This window comes from Lissotriton helveticus, chromosome 3_1 (assembly GCF_964261635.1).
Source record: "Lissotriton helveticus chromosome 3_1, aLisHel1.1, whole genome shotgun sequence".
Taxonomy (NCBI): Eukaryota; Metazoa; Chordata; class Amphibia; order Caudata; family Salamandridae; genus Lissotriton; species Lissotriton helveticus.
Window position 1 is genome coordinate 1,851,685,090 of NC_136061.1, and position 16,047 is coordinate 1,851,701,136.

The 16,047-nt window shown below is 47.8% G+C and overlaps 1 protein-coding gene and 1 long non-coding RNA gene across 5 annotated transcripts in view; one reads left to right on the plus strand and one right to left on the minus strand.

Annotated features, from left to right (window-relative positions):
- The window catches only part of TSPAN4 (tetraspanin 4), a 2,988,612-nt gene that overhangs the window by 1,150,107 nt on the left and 1,822,458 nt on the right, over nt 1–16,047 (minus strand). The gene's annotated exons all lie outside the window — the stretch shown is intronic.
- Nucleotides 8,858–10,999, plus strand: LOC144825181 (uncharacterized). Its single transcript, XR_013609320.1, has 2 exons — nt 8,858–8,961; nt 10,812–10,999. It is a non-coding gene; the product is annotated as an uncharacterized LOC144825181 (long non-coding RNA).

A 16,047-nucleotide genomic window follows, 5' to 3' on the forward strand; every position in this document is an offset into this window, starting at 1 on the left:
AGAGATTTGTGAATACTGAGCAACCCTTTGCCTGGTTGAGCGAAACAAATTGTAGCTCCTGGAGGCCGATGAAGCCGATGAAGCGTGGTGCAACCCTTCCCTGCTTTAAATTCAGGGCTCACAGATTCCGCCTGAGGTCTTGCAAAGAGAATTGCCAATCCCTGGATGCACGCGCCCTGCAGCGTATGAAACCGCAGCCATGGAAGTATAGGAATTAAGGCAGGGTTACCCCCATGCCCCTTAAGAGCAGCATGCATTAACAAGAGAACATTTACATATATATAGCTTTTTTAAGAAATCGAAAGAACGTGGGCGCTGTCTGTATTTTTGCATTACCAATTTCACAGGGGCCTCACTTGGCTGCGAGGTACTCGGACCCACCCGTAGGTGCTCAGGGCCCATGTGGTTCTACTGTGCAGGGAAGGCTCTGCTCGAAAAATACTGCGAAAATATTGTCTTTGTTCTTTCTTTCATCTGCTCCTGGAAGCACGAGGGCTCCGTGCAGCAATCCCCGTCTCCACATCGTTCAATATTTCATCAGCACCCCGGTGCAAAGGAGAACTGGCTATAGAAAGAAGCCAGAGGCAGTTAATGAGCATATTTATGCGGCTCAGTACATGTCTCGCCTGCCTTGCCGCACATCTAATCCTTCAGGCGCGGTGGACATACTGCGCACGCTCCCTTCACACCCAGGAGAGCTCTGGATTGGCCAACACAGGCGAAGCCGAATGCACCAATGACAGGCGGGCAACTAGAGCCAAATTTGGGGGCGGGGGCTGAAAATATTTCGGGTGGGGGGGGGCTAATTCTTCCAACCACGGACTGCGTGGCTGTGAGAAGGGGGGACCAGGGCCGGACTGGGAACCAAAACCGGCCCTGGCAAAGTGCTTGGCCGGCCCCCCCTCTCCCCGGGGGGGGTTGGGGGTGCGACCGCGCACTTTGCCAGGGCCGTTTTTCGGCCGATTTTGTTACGGCCGTGCTGCAAAAAACGGCCCTGAAACAAAAACGGCCCCCTGGGGCCCAAAACCGGCCCCCACCCATGCGGCCGACCGGGGGATTGCCCGGTGCCCACAACGGCCAGTCCGGGCCTGGGGGTGACCACACAACAAAAGCCTCATTTACAACTAAATGGTCTTTTAAAGACCTGTTAAGTGCTCGGGTGCGGCTGCAATGACATGCTCGCCAGCCCGCAGAGCTGTGTCAGCCTGGGCTGACAGGCACGACGGGGGAGGGGGGGCTGAAGCCCCGTGAGCCCAATGGGTGTTGCGCGCCTGACCAATGAGCACCTATGTAAACACTTCCCTTCTGTTCTAGGACCAGATTATAGACGCTTTAATACAATTAATCTGGGGATCGATATTAACACATGTTTTCCAGATATCATGGTTCAAGAAATCTGCCAGGCTAGAGTAACCATTCATTCTCCATGTTTGCATCATATTTGTTTCCAAGATCTAATAGGAAAACATCTTCTAGCCGGCAGGTATATTAAAACATGAAATAGAAAACAATCTGAGCAGTTATTCTCACCTTTATAAAGCCCAGAACAAAGTTTTATATCTAACTTTCTTCGATGATTTGGGCAAACGCCTACAATCTGAAATATTGCATTCTGTCGCCATCAGTCGAATAAAACTGTTATCCAATAAATGATATAATGAATAGACATCATAAAAATAGGATGAAAAATATAGAAAGTTCGCAAAGTAGCAGTGTCTTCATAGCCTGAAGCTCAACGGCGAAACAGGACCTGACTTCGAGGTTCAACACCGACACAGCACCTTCATCATAAGGAGTTCAACGACGATGCAGGACCCATCCACGAGGTTCGACGATGATGTAGCAGCTTCATCGTACAGGATTTGAGGAAGCCACGGAACTAAGCATGGGCGTAAAATCCGTTACGCTCGCGGATTTTTCGTATTTTCGGGGAATCCGCAATCCGCGAACTCTCGCGGATGCGGCGAGAATACGCAAATCCGCGCGAAGCGGATTTTTTGTTTGTGTTCGCACTGCTCGCGCTGCTCGCGGTCCGCGGCGCGGGCAGGAACAATCTCGCACTAGCGAAAGTACAAAAATTACTTAGTAAAGGAAGTGGCCCAGTCTCCAACTTCCTGTTCCTGTCCAGCAAGCTCCTCCCATAGGGGTGGGGTGAAGGAAGTGCCCCAGTCTCCAACTTCCTGTTCCTGTCCAGCAAGCTCCTCCATTTCCTGGCCACTTTTCGATCATTCTTGACTGGGAAGGATTACTTTTTGTGGTTGCTGCTGGATATTTGGATTTGAGGCCTTTTGGATTACTTTTGGATTCGAATTTTGATTTCACAAAGAAGTAAGTTGATGTTGTTTGTTTGTGGTGATTTTTGTGTGTGTTGTTTTTTTTTCGACTTTTTTGGGGGGAAAATCTGCAAGTTCGCGAGCTGAGGATGTTTTTGCTTGTGTTCGCACTGCTCGTGTCCCGCGCAGCAACAATCTCGCACTCGCGAAATTGTAAAAATTACAATTCTGCTGCACATGAATTGAAAACCACCAGGCTTATTTATGGGTGCATGGATGATACAACTGTTTTGTTGAAATTATTTTTGTTAACATGATTCTGGCCAGGGCATGGATGACATTGGATTGTGCTGATTTTTGTGTGTTTTAGGACTTTTTGGGGTGGTGTTGGGGGCTTGCTATGGGGGTGGGGGCCATTTTATTGTCTGGTCCCGTGTGGGTGGGGGTCTAGGGGCCATTTGTAAGTTGTGTGCTTTGTGCCATAGGCCTGCACCCACTGTGCTCTGATGTCATCCATTATGCCCAGGGGGGCCCAGAATCGGTCTGTTCGCGGATTTTGCGGGTTTTTGCCACGTTCGCGCCGTGAAGCAACAATCTCGCACTCGCGAAATTGTAAAAACTGCAATTTTGCACCGGAAAACCACCAGCAGGCAGCATAAGCCTTCTGAAAATGGATGGATGGCATTGGATTGTGGTGATTTGATTTGTGTTGTGTGTTTTCACTTTTTGGAGTAGGGGTTGGGTGTTGGCTATGTTGGTGGTGGCCATTTTGAGGCATGGTCCTGGCCATGTGGATGGGGGGGTCAAGCGGCCATTTTGAAGGCAGGCAGTCAGCTTTGAGACATAGGCCTGCACCCATTGTGCCTTGCTTTCACCCATTGTGCCCAGGCGGAGTCAGGGGTACATGAAAGCACAACCCTCTGTGTGTGTGCTCTCTTGGATCAATGTTAAATTCCTGTTTCCCAAAAATTTAGCAAATCCTAATTTTGAAAATTCCATATTGTGTGGTGTGCACGTGTGTATTCATAAATGCCTACTTGCTAACTGTTTATTCAAGCGCTACATATGCAACATTTATATTTACTGATGTTCCTCTGTCTTCGTTTGCGTTTAGGTGCACAAAACTACGCATCATCGTTGAGCATCAGTGCCAGGAAGAAGTGCTGCTGCGGCCTGTTGTTCCGACATCTGAAGAAGATGGCTCCAAAAAGAGGTGCCCGTAGGTCCTCTTCCAAGAAAGATGTCTCTACTAAGGAGAAGAAGAAGCAAGTGGCACCACTTACCAAGGCGACTGGTTGCTCAACCAAGACATTTTTTGGGCAACAACAACAAAAAAACAAAGGACCACCATGAGTGCTGCACAGGTAGCCTGTTTAGTTGTTGAATCACCAACGACCAGTGATGTTGGATCATCGCAAGAAAGTAGCAGCACGCCATCAACACAGGTTTTAACTCATCTCACAAGTACTATTCAACAACCAAAGCCGCAACAACAACTGCATGGGCTACTAGTACAAGCAGAAGTACATGCGCAAGGAGCTGTCCAAGAAGGAGCTGTCCGAGAAGGAGCTGTCCGAGAAGGAGCTGTCCGAGAAGGAGCTGTCCGAGAAGGAGCTGTCCGAGAAGGAGCTGTCCGAGAAGGAGAAGGCCGAGAAGGAGAAGGCCGAGAAGGAGAAGGCCGAGAAGGAGAGGTCCATGGAGACTTGCAAGTAGAGGTCAGTGAAGATGGCCATGGAGCGGTGCAAGTGCCCACAATGGTTGTTCTTCCAGAAGTAGGGGCACAGGAGGAAATTGACTTTGGAGCCGGGGTATCATGTCAGGAAGACGAAGCCACTCCTCCTGATGAATCATTTTCTCCCAGCTCCCCAGCAAGGAAAAGATCAAGGAGGGTGTGTAGAAGTTCCTCTTCAAGCCCCGCTCCATCAGATGATGATGTGGATCTAGATTGGCAACCATCTCTGACGTCTGAGAGGGAGGCACACCATGAGCTGCGAAAGGTATCACATGGTAAAAGGAAGGGCCCCGGAAAGCTCATACTTATGGATCCGAACGTCGGACTTGATGAAGTGGTGCATTCTGATGTTGTTGAAGAGGATGACAGCAATGACCTAGTCATCACACATGTCAGTCCAGCCACACCGGCCATGCAGCAGACAGACATTTACACCCTATCCCGACGTCATGCTGAGCGTGACCCTGGCGACGTGCCACTGGTAGCACCCCAACGCAGTCAAGTAGTACCACAAGTTCAACAAAACCTACAGCTCCCATATTTTCTCCCCAGAGGGGGACTCCATCCAGCTCGACTCCCTCAAGTAAGGTTGCTGCAATAATTGCACAACCCAGTAGATGTCTGCAAGGCTCATCCACCACTGCTTCATCTGGCATTGGCAGCAGTATCACCTCGTGCGGCAAAACCAGAAGTTTCCAGTCCCCAGTTTGGAACTTTTTTAGTGTCCATGAAAAATATGATAACATAGCCGTTTGTTGCATTTGTAAGACTAGCGTTAGCCGTGGTAAGACTGGTACCAACTATGGAACCGGAGGCCAGATAGGTCATCTTGAAAGAAAGCACGCTGTCGAATGGTTTCCGCACCTAGCAAACGTCAAGGGAAAGCGATCCCAAAGGGCAAGTGGCCAAAATATACCCATAGTAGGTGTTTCATCTGAAGATGATGGGGAGGTAGAAGAAGCGTCAGACATGTGTCCGGTTGCACCCAGTACCCCTTGCAGCACCACACCCTCCGTAACACATAGCAGGCACACTGAGAGTCTGGGAGACACACCAATGCGGAAAATGTCAACACTGATCAGAAGTGGGTCCAAGAAGGCATCAGCATCATCCCGTAAATTTGTCCAGCGCACCATTTCAGCCATGTTCTCCTCAGATGCGCAATTTCAACGCAACCACCCAACTGTACGCCTCTATAACACTAAGCTGGCAAAAATGCTAGCGGTGGACCTTCTCCCTTTTTCGTTTGTCGAAGGTGTGGGTTTCCTTGAACTCGTGGCAACATTGGCCCCTAAATGGAAGGTTCCTAGCCGGTACTATTTTGCCAGGGTTGCTGTTCCAGCACTACACAAAGAGGTGCTTGAGTTGGTGGGGGCAGCTTTGCAGAAGAGTGCTGTTCACACTATACACCTGACAACAGCCATGTGGACCAGTTGCCAAGCCCTTGATTACATGTGCATCACTGCACACTGGGTCTCTTTTTCAGGGGTTATTAAACAGATAAATGCAGGTGGTGACTTGGTCGAGATTTTTAAGGGTGCTCGTAAACATGCAACATTAGCCATGTTTGGCATGGAGAAAAGTCATACTGCAGTCAACATTTTGGCTGACTTTAACAAAAAGGTCTTGAAATGGCTGCGCCCAAGACATTGCAAGGTTGGTTATGTTTCTACAGATAATGGCAGGAATGTAGTTAAGGCCATGGAGGACGGTTTCTATTTCAGAGTGCCGTGTTTGGCACACTGTATCAACCTTGTTGTGCAAAATTTTTTGAAAAAAGAACTTGCAGTCGACAAAACACTGACCATCTGCAGAAGAATATGCACACATTTCAACCATTCTTTTGAGGCCCGGAAGGAGCTGAGGCGCAAGCAAAATGAACGTAGAATGCCAGTGAAAGCACTTATCCAGGAGGTGGCAACACGTTGGAACTCAACCTTCTACATGCTTGAGCGTCTGCATGAGCTGTTTCCAGTAGTCAATGAGTATTTCTACAACCTGGGTGGTGATACGACAGGAATGATGCTAGCGGTGGAGCAATGGCAGCTAGTTAAAAGCCTGACAGACATGCTTCGGCCTTTTGAGGTCTTCACGCGTGACGTGAGCAGGGAGGACTGTTCTTTGAGCAAAGCTATCCCACTGTTGCTGAAGCTCGAGCACCAAGTCAAGGTGGTGTCTTCACAATTAAAGGACGTTGGAAAGAACGAAGCACATGAGTTGGCGCAGAGATTATTACAACGCCTAGTTAGCAATGAACGGCTTGTAAATATCAAGAAACAACAGCACTACATTTGTGCTACTATTCTGGATCCACGTTACAAAAAGCCATTGTTTGGCAAAGTAATAATTCCTTTTGAAACATCGGATGTTACAGAGTACAAAGGTTGGCTAGCTCAGTCAGCCATTCGTTTTGAAATAGAGCGGAAGGAAACTGTAGGAGAAGACAGTACTACTAGTGAATCAGCAGGCGATCAGGCGTCCCAAAAAAGCACTTCACCATCTGTGCCTGTGGCAGAAGTGAGTGACTTTCCCTCTGAGCCGTTAAGCACACCAGCAACCGTATCATCTGCACCAGGCGCATGCGATATGTCTGAAGCGAGTTGGCTAACTCAGCTAGGGTTTCCTGGTCCTAGAAAGGACACAGAAGTGCAAAGTACAGGAATCCGGGAGGACATTCTTTCAATGGTGCAGGCCTATCTGGATGACTCAACAGAGGTCAATATTACAGAGGACCCATTGGCGTATTGGCATGGGAAAAGAAAAATATGGCGAGAGCTCACCAACCTGGCTATCAATTACTTGTCTTGCCCACTCGCAAGCGTGTCTTCAGAACGTGTTTTTAGTTCTGCTGGTGGCATTGTGACTTCCAAAAGGTCCCGCCTCTTGCCCGCAAATGTGGAGCGGCTCACCTTGATAAAGATGAACCAGCACTTCATACCACCAGATTACAGAGTACGAGAATGCACGCAGGAAGAAGAGGACACCGCCCTACCCGAGGAAAGTTCTCCTCAGTTACCAGAAGTAACCCCGACTGATGATTTAGCAGAGTATGAGGACGAGTTCTGCTTCCCTGACAGCGAGTTCTGAAAATGACTCAATCATTCATTCATTAATTGTAAATAGTCCTCCTTATTCACTTTTATTCCTGTGTGTCTGTCTTTCTTTAGCAAGTGCTTCATCACATTCCCAACAAAACTGTAATCAAATCAACCAATAAAACAACAAGCCCATCAACAGAACTGTCTTGATTTTGATGCCGCAGCATTCCTCAGGTTCACAACAGTTAGTTGACACGAACTCAGTCCTGGTCGTCTATCCTGAGTCCTCCTCCTCCAGACTCACCCTATCCATTACCCATAATGCTGATGCCTGGATTCTGCACAATGAAGAAACTTACTTAACGTTGACGAGTCCCCCACTGTGAATTCCAGGTGGAGCCAGCCCTCAAACACAAATTACAGGTAAGATAAGCGTTTGGATGGGAGGTAGTATAATGGAGTATTTGGAGAGGCGAGAGAGTGACAGTGGTACTAGCAGCAAAGTCCTAGGGCTCATGAATTAACAAACTCTGTGACAGGCATTTACTTAGGAAAACATTTGGCCTATTGCACGTGAACGTGTAGGCGTTATATTGCTCGCTTGCCTGTCTCAGGGGTGCTGTCTCTGGGGCTTCTAGGTTTTAGGGTTGTGTCAGCACCGCTACCACATTTCTAATGTTGATTGCTTTTGATTTGCAGAAAATCCACGCCGGGAAACTCCAGTTGTGGCCCTGCTGCAGAACGCGTTAGGACTCTGTGAATTCCAGGTGGAGCCACCCTCAAACACAAATTACAGGTAAGATAAGCGTTTGGATGGGAGGTAGTATAATGGAGTATTTGGAGAGGCGAGAGAGTGACAGTGGTACTAGCAGCAAAGTCCTAGGGCTCTTGAATTAACAAACTCTGTGACAGGCATTTACTTAGGAAAACATTTGGCCTATTGCACGTGAACGTGTAGGCGTTATATTGCTCGCTTGCCTGTCTCAGGGGTGCTGTCTCTGGGGCTTCTAGGTTTTAGGGTTGTGTCAGCACCGCTACCACATTTCTAATGTTGATTGCTTTTGATTTGCAGAAAATCCACGCCGGGAAACTCCAGTTGTGGCCCTGCTGCAGAACGCGTTAGGACTCTGTGAATTCCAGGTGGAGCCAGCCCTCAAACACAAATTACAGGTAAGATAAGCGTTTGGATGGGAGGTAGTATAATGGAGTATTTGGAGAGGCGAGAGAGTGACAGTGGTACTAGCAGCAAAGTCCTAGGGCTCATGAATTAACAAACTCTGTGACAGGCATTTACTTAGGAAAACATTTGGCCTATTGCACGTGAACGTGTAGGCGTTATATTGCTCGCTTGCCTGTCTCAGGGGTGCTGTCTCTGGGGCTTCTAGGTTTTAGGGTTGTGTCAGCACCGCTACCACATTTCTAATGTTGATTGCTTTTGATTTGCAGAAAATCCACGCCGGGAAACTCCAGTTGTGGCCCTGCTGCAGAACGCGTTAGGACTCTGTGAATTCCAGGTGGAGCCAGCCCTCAAACACAAATTACAGGTAAGATAAGCGTTTGGATGGGAGGTAGTATAATGGAGTATTTGGAGAGGCGAGAGAGTGACAGTGGTACTAGCAGCAAAGTCCTAGGGCTCATGAATTAACAAACTCTGTGACAGGCATTTACTTAGGAAAACATTTGGCCTATTGCACGTGAACGTGTAGGCGTTATATTGCTCGCTTGCCTGTCTCAGGGGTGCTGTCTCTGGGGCTTCTAGGTTTTAGGGTTGTGTCAGCACCGCTACCACATTTCTAATGTTGATTGCTTTTGATTTGCAGAAAATCCACGCCGGGAAACTCCAGTTGTGGCCCTGCTGCAGAACGCGTTAGGACTCTGTGAATTCCAGGTGGAGCCAGCCCTCAAACACAAATTACAGGTAAGATAAGCGTTTGGATGGGAGGTAGTATAATGGAGTATTTGGAGAGGCGAGAGAGTGACAGTGGTACTAGCAGCAAAGTCCTAGGGCTCTTGAATTAACAAACTCTGTGACAGGCATTTACTTAGGAAAACATTTGGCCTATTGCACGTGAACCAACACGATGACAGTGTTCAGTTAAATGAAATTACTGCAAAACCACCACCCACCCAGCTCAAAAGTAGTAAAAAAACAGGTATGCTCAGATAAAGTTTGAAAAAGTATATTTATATCCCTAACAAAATAATCTCCCGCAAGACCCTCCCTAACCCCAACAAATAAATAGTCCTCAAAAGTCCCCAAAAAACCCAACTCCCAATTCCCACCCCCCAAAAGTCTCAAAAACAGGGGCAAGGGACACTCTATGGATGCAAGCTGTTAAGTTTGGCCTCCAGGGCATCATGCTTTAGGGCCAGGGCATCATATTTTTCTTGGAGGATGGCTTGATCTAGGCGGAGGCCCTCCACCACATTCTGATATTTGGTCCATTTCTGGACCTCCGCCTCTAGGTCGGACACTCTGCGGAGTGCACGGCGCAAGCGACCTTTAACAGTGCTGCGAGGTGCAGCTTTTGCTGCTCGGCGGTGGCGTCTTCCGGCACGGCTCCGGTTTGCTGGAGCACTGTGCTTACCGGTAGAACGTGGGGTAACAGAGGAGGATGTAGATGTTGTTAGGTTTGATGCACTGGAGTGCGTGTCGTCCCCCTCTAGTTCCACCAGTTGCCGATATTCAGCAACAGTTGCTTCCAGCCTCCGTTGCCGGGCCAGTACAGCCAGCATACTCCTCGTTGGTTTGGAGGTTTTAGTATTGCCAACTACATGAAGAAAGAAAGACATAATCTGTAACCAATGCTCTTTAAGAATATGATTAACACAAAATGATTCAGCAGGAAGTTGTGTCACAGTACAACTAGCAACTAGCCAGGGCAGTACAAAACTATTCAGGCCAGTATCATGGGCGTCCGCAGGGAGGGGCGCTTGAATCACCATTTCCCTTCCCACAACTCACTTGTATCCTTGGTTTGGTGCTCTTTCATATGAAAGAGATCTGGCAGAAGTGAGGGATTTTTCCTCTGAGCCGTTAACCACACCAGCAACCGTATCATCTGCACCAGGCCCAGGCGATATGTCTGTTTCCCTCCCTCTCTCTCTCTCTCTCTCTCTCTCTCTCTCTCTCTGTCTCACTCTTTCTGTCTCCCTTTGTCTCCCTCTACCTCGCTGTCTCTCTCTCTCTGTCTCCCTGCCTCACCCTCCCTCTGGCTCCCTCCCTCTCTCTCTCTCTCCTTCTGTCTTCCTCTCTCTCTGTCTCTGCCTCCATCTGTCTGTCGGTCCCAGCCTGCTGTAATTACCATATTGTAATTTGTCACTGGGCCACCACTGAATACACATCATATCCTATCTAAGAGTCAGATAGTACCTCCATGATCCAGCTTACCTGTACTCGCCACCGCCACCGTCTCCTTCCTCACAGTCTGTACTTCTTGCTCTTGATCCGACTCCTCTAGCGCCGCCTCCTCCCCAGATTGACCCTCGGACTCCGAGTCACTGATGACCACCACATCTGAGCTGGCCCCGCCACCAGATGTTCCACCTACAAAGTAGATTTAAGAATGTTAGATTACACCACTCCACTAGTATTTGGTCTATGAATGAAAAAATGTGAAAACAACAGAAAAATTAATTGACTGTCTACTCTAGTCTAAAGTAAAAATGTCCCTCCTTCCAGGGAAAGCTGTTGTCTTGCTTCATTTTTTTTGTCACAATTGTTGAATGCTTGCTTAATTTTAACACACACTATTTTTCTCTGAACAGACAGAAACTGGACTTCTAAGGACAAGAGGAACATCAACTTCAAACCAGGTGAAAGCTCGGCTCGACCACAAGAAATGTGTACCAATCCAGTACTCATCAACTCAGCACCAAGCACTTTTCCATTTCCAACTAACTTTATTTTCATATATGTGTTTACTTAAACTTTTAATAAAGCTTTTAAACTTGAATTGACTCTGTGGTTTTTAGTCCTCCAGAGAGTCCAGACTAGAGTGACTGAGCGAAAAGTTTTGCAATTTTTGCAAGGAGGAGTCTGTGCTGCTGACACTACCAGGTTTATTTATACAGTGTGCCAAACACGCCACTCTGAAATATTATTACTCTGGTCTTTGCTGTCCATAGTTCGGTTTGTGGAGAATTGTCCCTGCAACAGTTGGATTATTGATTTTGCTCCTATCTAAACCCTATTTCGAAACAATTAAATTAGGAATGCTTGGACAACAATAGGTCCTCTATATTTAAATGAAAACTTACTGGGGCCAGCAAAGGAGCACTCGCCGCCCTGGCCTGCATCCTCCTCCTTTGGAGCCACTGCTGCATCAGATTTTTCGGTCCGCTTGCCCCTGGGCGGACCTGACGTACAACATGAAAGAAATAACAGAAAACATTGATGATTGCTGCTTGCCGATGTCCTTGTCAACCAAATCAAACATTTAGAAAGAACAAGAACCTACTATTTCATCCAAAAAGAGGGCTACAAAGGAAGGACTGCACCTGAGCCTCTACTCTAGGGGCAGATTTACAAGCCCCTTGCAGCTCTTTTGCTCCATTCTTGCGTCAATTTTGTGACGCAGCGCCACAAGAGAGGCGCCATGGTGTGGCGTATATTAACAACGTGACGCATATGGGAGATGCATCTCATTCTAAAACCCTGCGCCATTAGGGAGCATTCCATCGCAAGGGAGGGCGTTCCTGCGCAGGAACGCATGCTAAAAGTGGCTATGGGGAATATATAAAATTTCAATCAGTCATTTAGGACAATGATGCGTCACTGAAACCCTGCGCCTGCATGAAGCAGACTTACGGCTTGACGCAGCATTGCTGGAGCTGCGCCATCGTTGCAACGCAACTCCATCAAAGAGCCGCCTTTACGGCACCGATGCGTAACGCTTCGGTGACGTTTTGGGACCATGGTGTGCCGCATTGTAAATACGGCGCACCATGGGTGGTGCTGCCGTGCCACACACTTTGCAGGGATGCGCAGGTAATTGCTAATCTGACACTTACGGGCATACTTACGAGTTCTGAGCTGGACACCTCCAGATGTGCACCAGAACAAATACGTAACGCAAAACTAACCTTGCGTCACAGCAGATGCGCCGCTATTACAATGCGGCAAACCCTGGCGCAAGGGTAGGCAGATGCGTGACGCATCTCGTGACGAAATAGGGGCGCATCTCTAGAGTCGCGTCGCGGGCGCAATGCAACTATAGCAGTGCTCAGGGCTGCCCAATACTCTACATACCGCATCAGTCCTTACGCCTGCTTCAAGCAAGCAGGCATAAAGAATTGACATAGCAGCGTCGCGGAAGTGCCTGCGTTAAATCTTGTAGATTTCACGCAGGCACTTTTGCGAGGCACACATCTGCCTGACAGGCACCCCCCACCCCCCACTCCCCCCCTGCGTGGGAACGCACCCATTGAGGCGCAGGCCCAGGCATTCACGTGGCGCATCTCCTTAGATGCATCACGTTGTACATGACTCGCAGGGATGCGCCACGTTTACGTCGCTGTGCGTCAGGTAAGGCAGTGTAAACGTGGAACAAGGGGCTTGTAAATCTGCCCCTTTGTGTCTAGCATTACGCAGTTCTGTAAAATACACTCATACTCATCCCAATTAAATGAACACAAAATAGATAACAAATAAGCAGTGGCACCGGCACAGAGAAGGAGAACAGTGCACCTGAAATGCACAGAAGATTTTGAAATATTAATGAAAAAATTGCTACTACTACCCACCAAGACCGGGGACCTCCACTCCCAGCACGTCTAGCAGGTCACGCTCTCGGTCAAGGATGTCGGTCCAGCGGTGGGTGACCTGATTGTAGGTGCGCTGGACTCCCGTGATCTTAAAAAGGGCCCGGCACACCTGCCCCCACCGCTTCCGTCGCTCCTGGCTGTTGGTGTAACCAGCAGCAATCCTGCCGCCTGCCGCGATGGTCCTGGGGAGACGGCGCTGCACGTAAAAAACAAGTGCGCCCACCTCCTCAGGGCTGAAAATCTCCCGGGGCACCACCATTTCCGCCCTCAATCGACCACACGGGAGCCGGGCACGGGCTGCGGTGCCCGTCTTGGGCAGCTTCACAGCTGTCTTTACCATGTTCTGGGCAGGTGTGAGCAGTAAAGAAGAGACAAAATGAAAAAGAATAAGAGTAGGGAAGAAGGAAAGTAAAAGTTTAAAAAAGTAGTTCAAAAGTATCTTAAAACACAAAAATATAGATCTAGAAAAATACAGGGATAGAAAATAAGTTAAATAGATCAAAAAAATATTAAAACAAGCAAAGGATGGCAGAGATATAGAGAGGATAGAAACACCATACCCAGACACATAGGAATGAATGAAAAACAAGATGGCGGCCCGATCACGTGCGCGTAAGTAAGTTCGCACGCGATTTCTCTCGCGAACTCGTGCGAACTTGTATTCGCAAGGCGCGAGTCGCGCGAGATTACACTTAGCGGGCGGAAACGGAAATACGTCACGCAAACAAAATGGCGGCGCCCATACTCAACCTTGAGGTAACTCGCACGAGTTCGCGGCCTCCACGGGCCAGTTCGCACTACGACGCGCCCCGCGAATAGGGCGAAATTACCGAAAAACGAGTTTTGCAAAAGCAAAACGAACGAGCAGGTGCAAAAGTTCGAGCTCATCATTTGTAACCATTTACCTGTAGTGCTTCCTGAAGGGGCCCTCCAGAATCCGGTTGCCTACTTGCAACTATTGTGTGACCCTGCTCTGACAGTCACAGAATAGTTACAAGTATGCCATTGCATCCTGTTAAAAAAAATTATTTACATTGCATTTGCTACAAAAAGGAAAGGGAGCAGACAAGCAGGTGCCAGCCTTCATTAATGTCAGTTGGGGCAGGGCAGGTGTTGTTGTTTGCAAAACTTAAAGCACTTAGCAGGTGTTTGTTCACTCAGTGGTCAATCAGAGGGTGTTGTGATGACACTGAGGGTGGCATGGGTGTGCCAGCCAGAGGGTGGCATGGGTGAACCAGAGTGCCAGTGTTGACAGAGGATGGCAGTGCTTTGCTTTGCCCCAATAATGTACACTGGTGAACTAGAGGGTGATGTGATGACACAGAGGGTGACATGGGTGAGCCAGAGGGTGGCATGGGTGACCAAAGAGAGTGCCAGTGGTGACAGAGGGTGGCAGTGATGAAGAAAGCTTAGCAAACAGGCTGGGCACGTAGAAACAACAAGTTCGCTAAACTGGCGACCCGACAAGTAAGTTCGCAATTTGCGAAATAGTACAAAACCCTCGCGAACTTGCAGAAACCCGTGCGAACACACACACCCCCCAAAAATCCGCTAATCCGCGAGAATTCGCGGATTTCGCGTATTTTCGCAATCCGCGAATACGCAAATCCGCAAATTCGCGGATTGCGAATCCGCAAAATCCGCCCATGCTTACACGGAACCCAACTGCCTGACTCGGAACCGACACAAAGTTCTCTCACTGTTGACGCATCCCACGGAAAGGTACTGTTTTCTGCAGGGCCTGCATGACTTTTGTATCCGCTCCATCACGGTCAGCTGTTCTTTTCAGATTTGACCTGGTCCAGCGTGGCCAGATAAGTCCAGTTCGTACTTTATTACTCTAGGCACTAGATTTCAAGATATTCTTTACAAATTCATAACTCCTGCTCTGCGTATTGGATTTTTGTCATTTTGGTCTTGTTCATTAAATTAAGTTCCATTTCTCTAACCTAGTGTGGATTATTTTTGTTAGGTGTTTCACTGTTTTACTGTATTCAGTGGTTCACCAATACGTTGCACATTGCATCTTAAGTTAAACCTACCTGCTCTTTTCCAAGCTACTAGAGGGTGAACACAGATTAATTTAGGTTGTGTATCTGACTTACCCTGGCAAGAGTGGTGTTCCCTACTTAGATAGGGTGCATACCTCTGCCAACTAGAGACCCCACTTCTTACATCCAGGAACCAAATGGGCTGTTATAAATGTAAGAGCAGCAGTGAAACTGGGCATAATATGGTGTAATTTAAGTTTTTCAATTAATGGAATTATATAGTTTGCGCTTTTAGTATTCTCTGAAATCCCAATAAACCTCAAATTGGAGCGGGGTGAATGATTTTCCATTTCCTCTCGTCTTTCTTAAAAGCTCTGATTTATTTTTTGAAGCTTCTGATGATCCTCAAGGTCCAAAATAATTCTCTGCCATGTCTCCCTAAGTCTTTCAGTAAAGAGCGCGAGTTTGTGATCAATACCACATAGCTGAGTTTGCAGAAGCAACATATTCTGACTATTCGACATATTCGAGGAGTTGAACTCCTTGATCTCCTGCAGAATAGTCTCAAATAACCAAAGGAGCAGTAGTAAAGCAGGACTATAGTTCTTAAGGAGCTCAGATAAGCTGAGAGCTCCTGGAGGATAACAGAATTAATCAGAGACCTGCAAGGTGCAGCCTGGGTGGCTTGACAGGCCAGGGAACACTACTGGATTGCTCATCTCAGTAGCTACTGGAGGTGAGATATATGCAGGGGAATCATACGCTATCCCCAAAACTCTATCTTTGCCTTGAAACTCAGCACACTTGGGTTACTCAAAAAGACATTATGCTTGATTCTTCTCTACCATTGCCTCTTGGTTGTCTTGAGAGTTGCACTCTAAATTTCTAGTTGCTTCCTCAAAAGGGCTTCTGTCATTTGATTGTGAATTGCTGTAGTTTGATGATGTATCACTGTGCCGTAAGTTCATGAGGGCATTAGCCTTACTTGTGTTGGCCGAATTTTGCTGAACTGGCAATTCTGTATTTTGCCAAAGAAGGCTTTTAGGTCGCTTATTTGTGGCCATGATCTTAGGAGCAATGAATGGACACACTTCTACACCGCCAGACAGAAAAACGTTTGATATCAGTAGTAGGAGCAGGTTGCTTAGTGTTCTTTGGAGAGTTGTGTCGGCTGTGAGTTTTCATTGCTTACAATGGGTGTCTTAGAATATTGGTCAAAGCCTTTATGTTGTTGCTCTCACTGAAGA